At 43.0% G+C, this 15291-nt stretch overlaps 1 protein-coding gene and 1 long non-coding RNA gene across 3 annotated transcripts in view; both read left to right on the plus strand.

The window, feature by feature from the left end:
* Window positions 1–15291, plus strand: part of tle2b (TLE family member 2, transcriptional corepressor b) — a 270457-nt gene that overhangs the window by 41623 nt on the left and 213543 nt on the right. The gene's annotated exons all lie outside the window — the stretch shown is intronic.
* LOC117518602 lies at window positions 357–12941 on the plus strand. Its single transcript, XR_004563027.1, has 4 exons — window positions 357–445; window positions 9401–9406; window positions 12666–12672; window positions 12930–12941. It is a non-coding gene; the product is annotated as an uncharacterized LOC117518602 (long non-coding RNA).

Here is a 15291-nt window from a genome sequence, read left to right on the forward strand (position 1 = left end):
ACCTCTGCTTTATGTAGATAAGTTTTCATCAGACTGTGATGATGAATCAGACTGAAACGAACAGTTAAGATTAAGACTTTATATTTACTCCATGTGTCAACGGTTTTAATGTTTGAAACAGTCTGTTCGCATGAGGACTGCAGCTTTCAGCCAGTCAATGGACAGCATCACTGGACGTATTTCGACTTATGAGTAAATTACAAGAAATGTGTTTCAACAAACTTACCTGCAACTTATGTCCTGCATGTGTGGGCTGTATGAGTCATATGCTCGCATATTTCGAAAATATTGTGCATACCCAAAACTTTTCAAGGTACTTGCTGTATTATGATGTGTATCAGTGTGCTTTGACATGCTCTTAACTTACCTATAAATTATTAGATGTACGCCAGCGTACGTCAGCATTTTTAATATGGTCGACATACGCTGGCTAAATCGTCGGGGTGTTAAGAACGACTCACTTGATTTTCATTCATGTTTTACTGTCTGTAATAATGTGTTAACATTAATGCAGCCTTGTGGTCTGCATGTTGCACTGGTCAGCAAAAATAAACCACTCTGTTTGCCAGATGGGTGTCCAATTTCTCTGTCAGTCTTCTGCAGACACCAGCTGCACACATATAGATCAGTGCAATGTTCAGCTGATTTGAACATTAAATTTGTCACACTTCCTCAAAGGAGGTCGTATAATCTTACGTTTTGCAACGCATCACAGACAGACAAAATGAGGACATGCATCGAAGTTTACCGAAGTAATGTGAAAATACTTGAAGACTACGTGTCACTATGCAAATACAGAGTATGGTGGCATAAAGACCTCAAAAGCAGTCTTGCTGCCAGATGGTTGAAGTTCATTTCCTTGACTGCACATTGAAATGTTGAAGGTGAAAGAACAGCACTTTTCTCACTGTCTTGAAGAGCTGTGATGTGCCCTTGAGCAAGGTTGTTTATTCCCAGGTTCCTTCTGGTGTGCAGATATGCTCCCGTGCTTGGTAACATTCTGACATCGATGAATGAGTATAAAAGATTATTATATCAGATGCATGGAAAACCAGGACAAAACGTAATAATTAAGAAATATTTAGTGTGACGCTGAAATTTGCATTTGCAGTTGGGGTACAGGATTAAGTTTGGGAACCACTGGTGTAGCAGAGGGGCGTGTCTACTTGTACACCTTCCTCTGTCCTCCTTTGTTGGGATTCCTCTCTTTGGTGATCAAAGAAGTGGCCAGTCAAATGTGAAGAACAGATTTTGTAAGTTATTGGATGGAAGTAAACAGTAACAATGTTGAAAATTGTTGACTGCCTTTGAAAATATTATTTTTAGAGATGGTCTAAACCCAATGATTGTAACCTACAGCAATCAGGTGAACACAATATTTGCACTGTAAATTGTAAGTCACAGAAGACATCGACGCTGTTGGCTGTTTCGCTCTTAGTAAGCATTAATGAGGAAAGTGTATTTCCTCACTCTTACAATCAACAAAAATATAAACGCAACACTTTTGGTTTTGCTCCCATTTTGTATGAGATGAACTCAAAGATCTAAAACTTTTTCCACATACACAATATCACCATTTCCCTCAAATATTGTTCACAAACCAGTCTAAATCTGTGATAGTGAGCACTTCTCCTTTGCTGAGATAATCCATCCCACCTCACAGGTGTGCCATACCAAGATGCTGATTAGACACCATGATTAGTGCACAGGTGTGCCTTAGACTGCCCACAATAAAAGGCCACTCTGAAAGGTGCATTTTTGTCTTATTGGGGGGGGGGGGGGGATACCAGTCAGTATCTGATGTGACCACCATTTGCCTCATGCAGTGCAACACATCTCCTTCGCATAGAGTTGATCAGGTTGTCAGTTGTGGCCTGTGGAATGTTGGTCCACTCCTCTTTAATGGCTGTGCGAAGTTGCTGGATATTGACAGGAACTGGTACACGCTGTCGTATACGCCGGTCCAGAGCATCCCAAACATGCTCAATGGGTGACATGTCCGGTGAGTATGCCGGCCATGCAAGAACTGGGACATTTTCGGCTTCCAAGAATTGTCTACAAATCCTTGCAACATGGGGCCGTGCATTATCCTGCTGCAACATGAGGTGATGTTCTTGGATGTATGGCACAACAATGGGCCTCAGGATCTCGTCACGGTATCTCTGTGCATTCAAAATGCCATCAATAAAATGCACCTGTGTTCTTCGTCCATAACAGACGCCTGCCCATACCATAACCCCACCGCCACCATGGGCCACTCGATCCACAACATTGACATCAGAAAACCGCTCACCCACACGACGCCACACACGCTGTCTGCCATCTGCCCTGGACAGTGTGAACCGGGATTCATCTGTGAAGAGAACACCTCTCCAACGTGCCAAACGCCAGCGAATGTGAGCATTTGCCCACTCAAGTCGGTTAGGACGATGAACTGGAGTCAGGTTGAGACCCCGATGAGGACGACGAGCATGCAGATGAGCTTCCCTGAGACGGTTTCTGACAGTTTGTGCAAAAATTCTTTGGTTATGCAAACCGATTGTTTCAGCAGCTGTCCGAGTGGCTGGTCTCAGACGATCTTGGAGGTGAACATGCTGGATGTGGAGGTCCTGGGCTGGTGTGGTTACACGTGGTCTGCGGTTGTGAGGCTGGTTGGATGTACTGCCAAATTCTCTGAAACGCCTTTGGAGACGGCTTATGGTAGAGAAATGAACATTCAATACACGAGCAACAGCTCTGGTTGACATTCCTGCTGTCAGCATGCCAATTGCACGCTCCCTCAAATCTTGCGACATCTATGGCATTGTGCTGTGTGATAAAACTGCACCTTTCAGAGTGGCCTTTTATTGTGGGCAGTCTAAGGCACACCTGTGCACTAATCATGGTGTCTAATCAGCATCTTGATATGGCACACCTGTGAGGTGGGATGGATTATCTTAGCAAAGGAGAAGTGCTCACTATCACAGACTTAGACTGGTTTGTGAACAATATTTGAGGGAAATGGTGATATTGTGTATGTGGAAAAAGTTTTAGATCTTTGAGTTCATCTCATACAAAATGGGAGCAAAACCAAAAGTGTTGCGTTTATATTTTTGAGTGTATTTGCGGTGCAGAAAGTCATTGCTTTTGTGTTAGCTGACCTGGGCCCGGTTTCATAAAGCAGTCTAATCTTGTTTATTCAAATAAACTCACTTGGTTGACTAATTTGTTGATGTTAGTTGTTGCACAAAGCGCTTAGTCAGTTAAAGTTTTGTGTTACCTGACTAAAGTGTTTAGCCTTGTACAGAGGAGGCTAATCTTTTATCTTATTTTATTCAACAAAACCCAAGTGTCTTACCTCAAAAAACGGCAGCTATCACGTACCACCACTTGATGGAACACTCAAGAGCACCCCTACATCACTCGTATTCCACCAAAAGGAGAGCTTCCTCCACTTTTGGCCGTGGTTGCAGCAGACGATGACTGTCATTATGTGTTTGTGACAGTTCTCACATTATCCACCCTGGGTCGCTGTTACACTGAGCAGTGTTGTGTGCACAAAAAGGCTTGTTGGAAGTGTAGAAGACAGACTGCTGGGCTCAGAGCCAAGCACATCGTTCTGCAGTTCAAATGTGACCATAAATGTTAATAAAGTGAGTTAACGAAACAAAGCTGGATAGTTCGTGACAACAACCAACCTGGTATCGCCGACTGAACAGTTCTCCCTAAAAATCAGTCCCCCAGTGATGCGGCTCATAGATTATCACCTCGTCTTCTGCTTCAAACTGCACACCAGTCATCATCTATCTCAGCGACAGATATCTGAAGCTTTTGTACAACAATCATTTCCACATAAATTCAGCATTATTTCATAATAAAAGGCAGCAGAAGCAATCAGAGCGCCGCAGCTAAATGAGATGCTAACTGATACGTTCACCACGCATCGGACATTTCAAAGCATCACGGAATTCTGCCTAGTTTCTGCTTAAAACGGCCTCATTTCTGCTTAAAACTGACTTAGAATGTTTTAAGAGGTTTTACCTTTAATCATCTCATGATTAATAATCCCATTAATCCATTTGATTGTTATGGGTGAAGACAATCCATCTCAGATGTGCTGCTGTCATCCGAAATGACGCATGCACAGGTGCAAAAGGCAGACCAATTTTTAGGGGCAGACCGTTCGGTCTGTGACACCGGAAGTAAACAAAACTGCCACGCATTGGAGGCATTTCTTGGCAACGGCGCTTGTGAGGCCATTATGACCTTGAAAATAGTTGACGAATGTAAGATGGCTAATCTACAAGTTTAGCCATCGATGTGAAAAGTGATTAGTGATTAGACGGATAATGTTGGGCAACTAACCGTAGTTGACTAAGTAAGTTTAATAGACTAAAAGATTAGACTGTTTTATGAAACAGGGCCCTGGTTAATGGTTGGTGTGAAGTGCAGTCAGATGTGCTTTGGCAGTTTACTGCTCGCTGTTAAAGTTGTGGCTCTTTAGCTTAGGGCCCTGTCCCACTGGCATTTAGGAGGATTTGCGGATGGAATGCACACAAAAGTGGCCCACATCCGCCAAACATCCGCAATAACCGTGTAACATTCCTGTATGAGTCAGCCGCCATCCGAACACGTCCGTGATCATCCGCAGAGGCACGCATGTCCGCAGCCAGGATTTTTGAGCGGCTCAAAAATCCTGCTGCGGATGAGATCCGCATCACTGCCTGAACACATACCGAAGACATACGCAGGACATACACAACCAACGCGCCGCATATCCCCTGTCATCCGTTGATATCCGCAACCAACGGGTTGGCGCGGCTTGGCGGCGGACCGGGACAGCGTGCAAAATAGATATGACGCGTGCCCAGCACGGCCACATCACGGTCGCAAATGGTATGTCGCGCATGCAGACAGAGTGGGCACAGATGAAGCGAGTGCATCACGGCCGCTGTGCCCCTTATGGGGGCGCCTCCGTGGTCGCCTTCGCTTCTGTTCCCTGTTATATCCACTTTTCTTCCTCATGTATTCGCTGATCCACCCCGGGACATTTGTCATTTCCGCCCACCTTTGTTGCGGACGCTCAGCTTTTGTCTCCTCATTTCATGCGCAAATCCTCCTAAACGCCAGTGGGACAGGGCCCTTACAAGCTGATCTGCTGCCCTTAAAGACTGTGGTTTGATTACAGGTGTGTCCACTTAAGGTTACCTGTCTATGTTCTTGGACAGGATAAGTCATCTATATTGTCCCGGTCGACCAAAATGTAATTGAGTACTGGGGAGTAACCTGTTATTGAATAGCTTCACATCCAAGGGGAGTTAAAGATCCTCATCCACATCATACAAAAAAAAAAAAAAAAAAGGTTCCAGTTTCACCAAGTGGGTTCTACCTTCTGATATGTGATTCTGCTCACTCCTCCCGCCCCTACCCCTGCGTCTGACCACCACCCCACAGATAATCCTTCTTAATTCGCTGCGCACCCATGCCAGCTCATTCAAATTGTGATTGACTGCTGTCCCACATGGTGTTTGTATTTGTGCATGAGTGATCCTATCCTTCCCCTGCCCCTCTACTGTAGCTCCACCTCGTAGATTAACCGGATCAGTTTTGGGTTTCAAAATCCCCTGTGCTGGCTTCTAAAATGCACACACACACACACACACACACACACACACACACACACACACACACACACACACACACACACACACACACACACACACACACACACACACACACACACACACACACACACACACACACACAAACGTGCACAAACTGTAGACACATATAGGAGATGAGAGCTGTGGAAGGCTGTTTTTTGGCCCATGGTGACATGTTATTAGACCCCTAAACAGTCTGGACTGCCATCTGTCACAGTACAGGAGAGACCAAACACGCACACAAAAAACAAATGTTTGCTGTGGCGTACACATACGGTACGACTTGCTGATGCATCCGTCTTTGTAAACACATCAACACATCAACCATCATGGCTCACTTTTATTCTGACTTGGAAATGCTCTTTTATCATTACATCTTTGGCTTTCAGCAGTACTAAATTACAACATGAGAATGGAACTATATTCCTTAGTTAGCAGGCAAAGATGTGCAAAAATGTATTTAGATTTAAATTACAAAATTCTTAAACTGTAAATGTGTCAACATAAACTATAAAATACCAGTATCGTGAAATGTATTAAAGTTAATCAAAAACCTTGTGTCTACAAAAACTCACTTGATTTATTGACCACCACACTGATTAAAAATGTATAAAGTCAGAGAATTAAAAAAAACCTTGAGAAATCAATAAGGTATGTGTCCAATACAAATCAAATTTTTTGAATTTTAAAAACACTTATTGCAGATGTCAAGAAATATTTAAGATTGTATCAGTTATTGTAAAATTGGGGAAAAAAAAATGCTATAATTGTTCACATTTTAATTAAGACCACAAAGTGAACAATATTTCTGCTGTGGTGACCCCAAGTGAAAAAAATAGGGAGAAGCCAGAAGAGCCTTTCAAATAGACAAAAATAAAGAATGCCAAATTATTTAAAGAGAAATTGCAATGCAACATTTTAACACCCCAATCAATTACAACAATCTCTTTTGTATTTCAACTACATTCTAAAAATACACAGATCATAATTACTGTCCATCTGTAAAATATTTACCCAGTAATAAGCATGTGTGCTGTTGATGTGTACTTATGCAAGACACTGAGTTTCACATTACCCCTAATAATCAGAAATTAAATGACTGGATTCCACTATTCCAGACAGCAGCAACGTGGAACATTGTTTAGTGTCTGTGTGTGTGTGTGTTCGCACACACACATTTGCTCATCGTGCATCAACTTTGTAGAAAGGTTTGCCTGCAGACATAAGAAACCCCACTGCTTTTAAAGGTATAATGCCACTGGGTTTACATCATAATAGACGTTTCTTTGGCACCACTATAATTTTATTTCTTAGCATTTACATGAGGGATTCATAATATGATATTGCCAATATGATCAAAATTCATGCTGCCTGGAAACAATTTAGAATTTCAACCCCTGAGGGGAGAAATTCAAGGGATCAGATGCTATGTCCAACATTTGGTAGATTTGGAAGTGATTTACAAGAAATCTTATGGATGTTTACGTAAGATGAGTCACAGGTAATCTCAAAAACTCACTTGCGCACACACGCTTCCTCCTACAGTTAGTCTGCATGACACCAATGAAGGAAAAGACAATATTCATTATGGAATTTCCCCCCAGATAAATATGTCCTGTTCATTAAAATGAGCTGTAGTTTTGCAACATGTTACAAAAATAAACCTACATTATGATGCTTGGATTTCAGTAGAAATTAAATTTCCTCAGTTTTGTGAAATTTGAAAGGCCTTTAAGGCTTTAAGATTCATTCTGAAATATTTTTATTTTTTGTTGGTTAGATTTAGGGCATGATAATATCTCATGCTAATTATATTTGTTGGTTTATATGATATGTTTTTAATTTGGTATTTGAATTTTAACTTGGCTTTTATGCTGGATTTATTTTCTTTTTGTTGAAATGTTTCAATATTTTTACTGTGGAGAACACTGAAATTTTATGAGTGAAAGTGCTACATTGGATCTGGAAAGTATTCACAGCTTTCTGCACCTTGTTATGTTACAGCCTTGTTACAAAATGGATAAAATTACAGTCTCAAGTCTTCTTGAATATGATGTCATGAGCCTGGTGCACCTATCTTTGGACAGTTTTGGCCATTCCTCTTTGCAGCACCTCTCAAGCTCCATCAGGTTGGATGGGGAGCGTCGGCGCCATTTTCAGATCTCTCCAGAGATGTTCAATCTGATTCAGGTCTAGGCTCTGGCTGGGCCACACAAGGACATTCACAGAGTTGTTCTGAAGCCACTCCTTTGCTATCTTGGCCCTGTGCTTAGGGTCATTGTCCTGCTGAAAGATGAACCATCACCCCAGTCTGAGGTCAAGAGCACTCTGGAGCAGGTTTTCATCCAGGATGTCTCTGTACATTGCTGCATTCATCTTTCCCTCAATCCTGTCTAGTCTCCCAGTTCCTGCTGCTGAAAAACATCCCCACAGCATGATGCTGCCACCCCCATGCTTCACTGTAGGGATGGTGCCTGGTTTCCTCCAAACATGATGCCTGGCATTCACGCCAAAGAGTTCTGTCTTTGTCTCATCAGATCAGAGGATTTTGTTTCTCACTGTCTGAGAATCCTTTAGGTGCCTTTTAGTGAACTCCAGGCAGGCTGCCATGTGCCTTTTACTAAGTAGTGGCTTCCATCTGGCCACTCTACCATACAGGCCTGATTAGTGGATTGCTGCAGTGATGGTTGTTCTTCTGGAAGGTTCTGCTGTCTCCCCAGAGGAATGTTGGAGCTCTGACAGAGCAACCATCAGGTTCTTGGTCACCTCCCTGATAAGGCCCTTCTCCCCGATGACTCAGTTTGGATGGGCGACCAGCTCCAGGAAGAGTCCTGGTGGATCTGAACTTCTTCCATTTACAGATGATGGAGGCCACTGTGCTCATTGGGACCATCAAAGCAGCAGAAATGTTTCTGTACCCTTCCCCAGATTTGTCCCTCGAGACAATCCTGTCTTGTAGGTCTACAGACAATTCCTTTAACTTCATGCTTGGTTTGTGCTCTGACATGCACTGTCAACTGTGGGGCCTTATATGTAGACAGGTGTGTGCCTTTACAAATCATGTCCAGTCAACTGTGGACTCCAAGCTGTAGAAACATCTCAAGGAAACAACATGCACCTGAGCTCAATTTTGAACTTCTTTGCAAAGGCTGTGAATACTTTCACACTCATCTTCAACTGCTTACTCCAATTAAGGGTCCCAGGGGGTGGAGCCTATCCCAGCAGTCATAGAGCACCCGGTGGGGTACACCCTGGACAGGATGCCATTCAGTCATGAATACTTATGTACCTATAATTTCTTAGTTGTTTTTTATTTTTAATAAATTTGCAAAACTCAAAACCTTTTTCACTTTGTCATTATGGGGTATAAAAAATAAATTTTATCCATTTTGGAATAAAGCTGTAACATAACAACTCTTTGAGAATTTTGAACATGACGGCGACAAGCAGTTGGCTTTGTCACTTGATGGGTGTTCCTGGGGCTTACATGCTACTATTTCTGAAAAATGTCTTGTAAAGCCCTTCACAGAAGTTATCTGGTTGCAAAAACAGAATTCAGAAGTGTTTATTTCTCACTAACGTTTACCATATATATAAGAAATGCTTGTTTTATACAGAAATACATCTGTTTTGGTTTGTATCTGCCATCATATTTTGTTCAACCAAGCAGCTCGCTGACGTCATGCTGCCTCCATGCAGCCGCAGCGTCGCTCAGCATTTGCATATATAGACTTCTGGCCTCTTTTGGCCCTGCCTAGGTGGCAGTAGAGGGGCCGTTGAATCAAAATGCCCACTCTGTTTGAGAATGAATGGCAAGTTGTCGCTTTGTGTCTGTAGCTAATGTGACCGTAGGGTTAGCGCGGTCATGTTCATCTCCCTGCAGGACATCCTGCAGGTGGTGCTAACAGACGAACAGCACAATATTACCAATGAGCTCATTCAAAACTACCACATTACATTCAAGAGGTTTTTTTGGGGGGGGGGGTGTAATATTAAAGAAATTTCCGTCTTGTGTATCAGCGCGGTAAAGAGATGCCATGTTGTCACTTGTACAGCTTTCATATAATCCTGATGTGTAGCTGTGGGCTTCGTTGTGTGACCTCATGCTGCTGATGGAACCTGCCAGCAGCATGTTAGTGTGCGTCGGCGTCAGAATGTGTCTGTGTGTTCGTATGTTGGTGGTAGAAGATGGCGGGAGCACTGTTGCCACAGATCGATGGACTGTGCACAGGGCAGACTGAGGAGCAAACACAGCATGTGCTCTCTCTCTGTCTCTGTCTTCTCTCCATCCCCTTGATGTCAAATGGATGAATGGCTGACTATCGCTCAGTCAGCAGCCATGCTGCTCTTTCATCATCTGTCTCGCTGCTCGTTCTCTCACTCCTATGTAAGGAAGTCTGACTGCTCTCTCACTCTTTTCGTTCCTCAGTCCATTCATCTGTCTGTCTGTCAGATGAGTATCTAGCTTTCTTTGCTGTTTTTTTTCTGTTTTTTATGTGTGCACTTTAGCCATTGGTTATGTTTATATATATTTTTTGTGTCTATGTACGTTTTGCCACGTGCTCATGGATACATGGGCATGTTTGTGTGTCTTCTTGTGTGTGCCAGATTGCTATCTAACCCCCCCGCAAACAACCCCTCACCAACCCCTCCACTGACTGCCTCCCTCTGAGTGTGTGTGGTGTGAATCAAGGTCGCCTCATCCCTCCTGCACACACACACACCCAGAGGGTCTGGGTGAGTTGTGGCCATCCAGCCATCAAGATGTCCCTGCTATGCTTGCCTCAGCTTAGTTTAGCTCAGCTCAGCTCAGCTCGCCTCTGTGGATTAATTACTGGGGAACCCGCCGCGTCTCTGACCTCCACTGTCGGACTAATTGAAATCTAATTGAATTGTGCTTGTCTAGACTAATGAAGCCCTACCACAGACACCTCCAATCTTTTAGCTGTAGCTGCAGGCCAAAAGCTGCACTGTACCACTCTTACATGACTGCATGGCTAGCTAGACAGATGGATGAATGAACAGATTTAATAATCACAATAAAAGAACTTAGCAGTTGCACTGAGTCACAATTATGTTTATTTATGCTTATGTTAATTTTCACAAAGTATTTGCTTGAACAAGCTGCTTTCTGGGACATCCTGAGAATTTGCAGGATCACCAACAAGTTGCTGGACATCAAAGTTGGACTGTGCACAGGTACTGTGAGTGCTGTGTGGAGTCGGGGCGGGAGGGTGGAGTAGCATCTACGTCTCCCCAGTGAACATTGGCGTAGGTTGGGGATGTGTTCTGGCTCCTACATTGGTTTGTGTGGCCTGGGTGTTGAGTAGAGTTCTGGGGCCTCATGTACAAAGCGTGCGTGCGCACTAAAACGTGGCGTACATCCGTCTCCACGCCAATGTTCAGATGTATCAAAAGTGAAATGACTGTGGAAATGTGCTGTGTGTCACGCAAAACTTCTGACCGGCATACGCATGTTTCTTCAGCTATTGTTCCTCTGCTGACACGTAGTGTGGAAACAAGAAGTCATCAGAGTGATGTGTACATCAGCGACACACTGATGAGCAATTAACACACGTGTTTGCAGTTATATGGGTGCACATAGAAGCATGCACAAAGCGATGTGTAAAATGGCTGTAACAGTGGCTGTGTTACTGTCAGTGGACCTTGCAAATGGGTACAATCTGATTTGAACGGGTATTCAGGGAATGTGAGGATTTTCTTGCAAATGACGATAATTGACTCACAAGCTGATGTCGTTTACCAAGGCCACTGATACTGGGGTTGCACGCAGAACTGTGGCCGGCCCAGAGCGCAATACGGCAAGAAGCAGGGATTGTCTGTGTTCATACAGGTGCTGACCACGCTGGGCTTCCTGGCAACAGGGGCATTCCAACATGAGCTGGCCAATCAGTCAGGAGTGTGCCAGTCAACCTTGAGCCGAGCCATGCCAGCTGTGTGGAACGCAATCATCCAAATGCCATCCAGGTACATCACATTCCAACATTAAAGCACCACTTGCAGTGAGAGCTGGTTTCCCGAATGTAATTGGAGCTATTGACTGCACACAGATTCACATCATATGTGATGCACAAATGCGCATCAGACTAGAGGCTGGCACGGTGCACGATGGGTGGCTGCTTGCTGTGTAAATAGTGTATTCTTGTAATTGTTCCGAACGTAAACCAGCACAGCCACATTTGGACGTGGTCTCTCTCACACACACATGCACCGTCGCATCCATGAACATTTTTTCCAGTTTCATGATGAATCCATTTAACAGTGAACCAAATAAACTATCCCTGTGTGTCTCCATGTAATTTCCAGTCATCTGTAGCATAATTTCTTTCCTGTGTTCATGTTGTCTGATGTGACCTGTGAGGAATCCCTGCTTAAAGGACCTATTTACATGAAATTGCATATTAAAACAGGGGGTGTGGCCAGGGAGGAGTTTGGTGCGTGTGCATGTGCGCTCAATTCCACGTTCAGTGGGATGTACAAACAGAACGTGTGTGGATCCATGTGTACGCACACTTTGATACATCTGAATATTTTTGTGCTTCTGCCAGCTTCTGGGTTTTTGCGTATGCATGTTTCAGTAGGAAATCCACACAAGTCTTTGCACATGAGGCCACTGGAACCCACCCGCTTAGGTAACTGTGTTGGCAAGAAAATATTTACTGACTTTGTCTTTTGTGGACAATGCTGTGATCTTGATGGAATCAATGGGCGTCCTGACTGCAGCACTTCAGAAGTTGAGTGAGGAAGTTGAGTGACTGGTTTTGGAATTGTCCTGGGTCATAACAAAGATCCAGCCCATCAATGATTTCCTGCACTCGTCTATCAGAATTGTGTTTGTGTGTGGTGAAAGTTTTGAACTTGTAGAGCCATTCATTATAAGTCCTCAACAAACCAAAGGACAAGAACAAAGGTCCTAATGTTTAACGTCTTGATGCTTCCGGTCTTAGGGTGTACTCACACAGTGCACTTTGGATTAAGCACAGACTGCGTTATACCCCCAAGGTCCAGTGTGAGTGTCCTGGCCCACTGGGGCAGGTCTGTTCCAACCTCCAGAGGTGATCTGGAGGTACTCAGCTGTGGCCACATGGAATGTGAGCACAAACAACACAGACACACTGATGTCACGTCACTTAACACAATTACTGTTAATATTACATTGTTATAATTTTTATTTTTAATTTGTTTTTAAAAGTATATTCTTCTTAGTATGTCAGTATTCTTGTTCTTTCTTCTCCTTTCAGCTGCTCCTGTTAGGGGTTGTCACAGTAGATCATCTGTCACATCACCTCCGTCACCACATCTGTAAACCTCATCTTTGTATGTTTCTATGCTTTTTACTTTTTTAAATTCATTTTATTAGTAAACGGAATGTGCCGCAGCCTCAACTTTATCTAAATTCTGTGTCTTTTAGTGAAGCTTAGGGGTAGTGGCTGGCGATCACCTGAGTATTTCTTCTGTTTTTCTTGTTGTTTAATGCTGACAAATTATACTGTATTTCTTGTGTTTCTGATGCTTGATTCTGTTTTTTTTCTTTCTGTTTGAGGTGCAGCTCCATCCACAGATGGGTGTGGTATTTGTGCTGGAGACCCTCCTGTCCCGTGCACCGGCAACATTTCCTGTATATTCGTTTTATAAATTGTTTTGTAAATTGTGTCGGTATCATGGCCCAAGCAGAGGGTCACCTCTTTGAGTCTGGTCTGCTTGAGGTTTCTTCCTCAAATCATCAGAGGGAGTTTTTTCCTTACCATTGTCACCTGTGTGCTTTCTCTGGGCATTGGTAAGGTTAGACTTTACTTGTGTCAAGCGCGTTGAGGCAACTTTGTTGTGATTTGGCGCTATATAAATGAAAATAAATTGAAATTGAAATTATAGGCTTCTGTGGCTGTGACTGGAGAAATTGTGCACAGTGAAAATTTAGCATTTTGTACCACCACTCTTAGCTTCATGGTGGAGTAGAGCGGAGAAAGATATTCTTTCACCAAACCAGGTTAAATCTAGGCTTGCATCTCAGATGTATCTTCTGGCAATTTGTAGCTAAACTTTCAGGTCTTCTTTTTAAGAAAATCCTCCTCTATATCACTTCATCATGAAGATAGATAACTGGTGATACAAAATGCAAAGCAATCACAGAGTGCAAAAACTAAAGAGGTTGGCAAGTTTTTATTTGTGTTTGAAACAGTTGAAATGCATTTCTCACATGGGCTGGGCTAGGTGCACTGCATATAAGTGTCCCGGTCTGATGCACTGCAGACCCAGAGACAGCGCTTAACCCGCTGTCCAGTTTTTCCAATGAGAACTGAAGAAAATTAAATGAAGATAACAAGAAGAGTTTGCCTTCCTGATGCGCTGTAGCAGACATGATATACCATTTAAGGAGATCAATTAAGTGGGCAGCAGCCAACCATAATGCAAACTATTTATAACTATTTATTTATTAAAATGTGATGAACATTGTTTTTATAAATATGATTTATGATGTACAGACTATTGAAGTGTATTGTTTAACTTTTTCCCTGGGTCAAGTGTTTACGAGAATTAAACAAAAATCACAATATATTGTAATACCAAACTCCAATACAGGTAGAATTGTATTTCTTAAGAATCACAATACATATTAAATTTTAACCCAAGTATTGTGATTCTGTGCATCCGGAAAGTATTCAGAGTGCTTCACTTGTTCCACATTTTATGTTACAGCCTTTTTCCAAAATAGAGTACATTATTTTTTTCCCTTAAAATTCTACTCACAACACCCCATAATGACAATATGAAAAAAAAAAATTTTTTTTGCTAATTTATTAAAAAATAAACTAAGAAATGACCTGTGCATAAGTATTCACACCTTTTGCGCAATACTTTGTTGATGTACCTTTGGCAACGATTACAGCCTCAAGTCTTCTGGAATATGATGCCACAAGCTTGGTGCACATATCTTTGGCCAGTTTTCCCCATTCCTCTATGCAGCACCTCTCAAGCTCCATCAGGTTGGATGGAGTGCGTTGATGCACAGATATTTTCAGATCTCCCCAGAGGTGTTCAAAGAAATGATGAAAGATGAACCATTGCCCCAGTCTGAGGTCAAAAGTGTTCTGGAGCAGGTTTTCATTGAGCATGTCTCTGTATATTGCTGCGTTCATCTTTTTTTCCCCAACCCTAACTAGTCTCCCAGTTCCTGCCGTTGAAAAAAATCCCCGCAGCATGATGCCACCACCATGCTTCACTGTAGGGATGGTGCCTGGTTTCCTGTAAACGTGACGCCCGGCATTCACTCATCAGATCAGAGAATTTTGTTTCTCCTGGTCTGAGAATCCTCCAGGCCATTGCCATGTGCCTTTTACTAAGAAGTAGCTTCCGTCTGGCCACTCTACTATACAAGCCTGAGTGGTGGATTGCTGCAGAGATGGTTGTCCTTCTGGAAGGTTCTCCTCTCTCCACAGAGGAATGCTAGAGCTCTGAAAGAGTGTGACCATCAGGTTCTTGGTCACCTCCATAAGGCCCTTCTCCCCTGATCGCTCAGTTTAGACAGGCGGCCATCTCTAGGAAGAGTCCTGATACATCTGAACTTCTTCCATTTAGAAATGATGAAGCCCACTGTGCTCATTGGGACCTTCAAAGCAGCAGAAATGTT

Source organism: Thalassophryne amazonica, chromosome 10, assembly GCF_902500255.1.
Source record: "Thalassophryne amazonica chromosome 10, fThaAma1.1, whole genome shotgun sequence".
NCBI lineage: Eukaryota > Metazoa > Chordata > Actinopteri > Batrachoidiformes > Batrachoididae > Thalassophryne > Thalassophryne amazonica.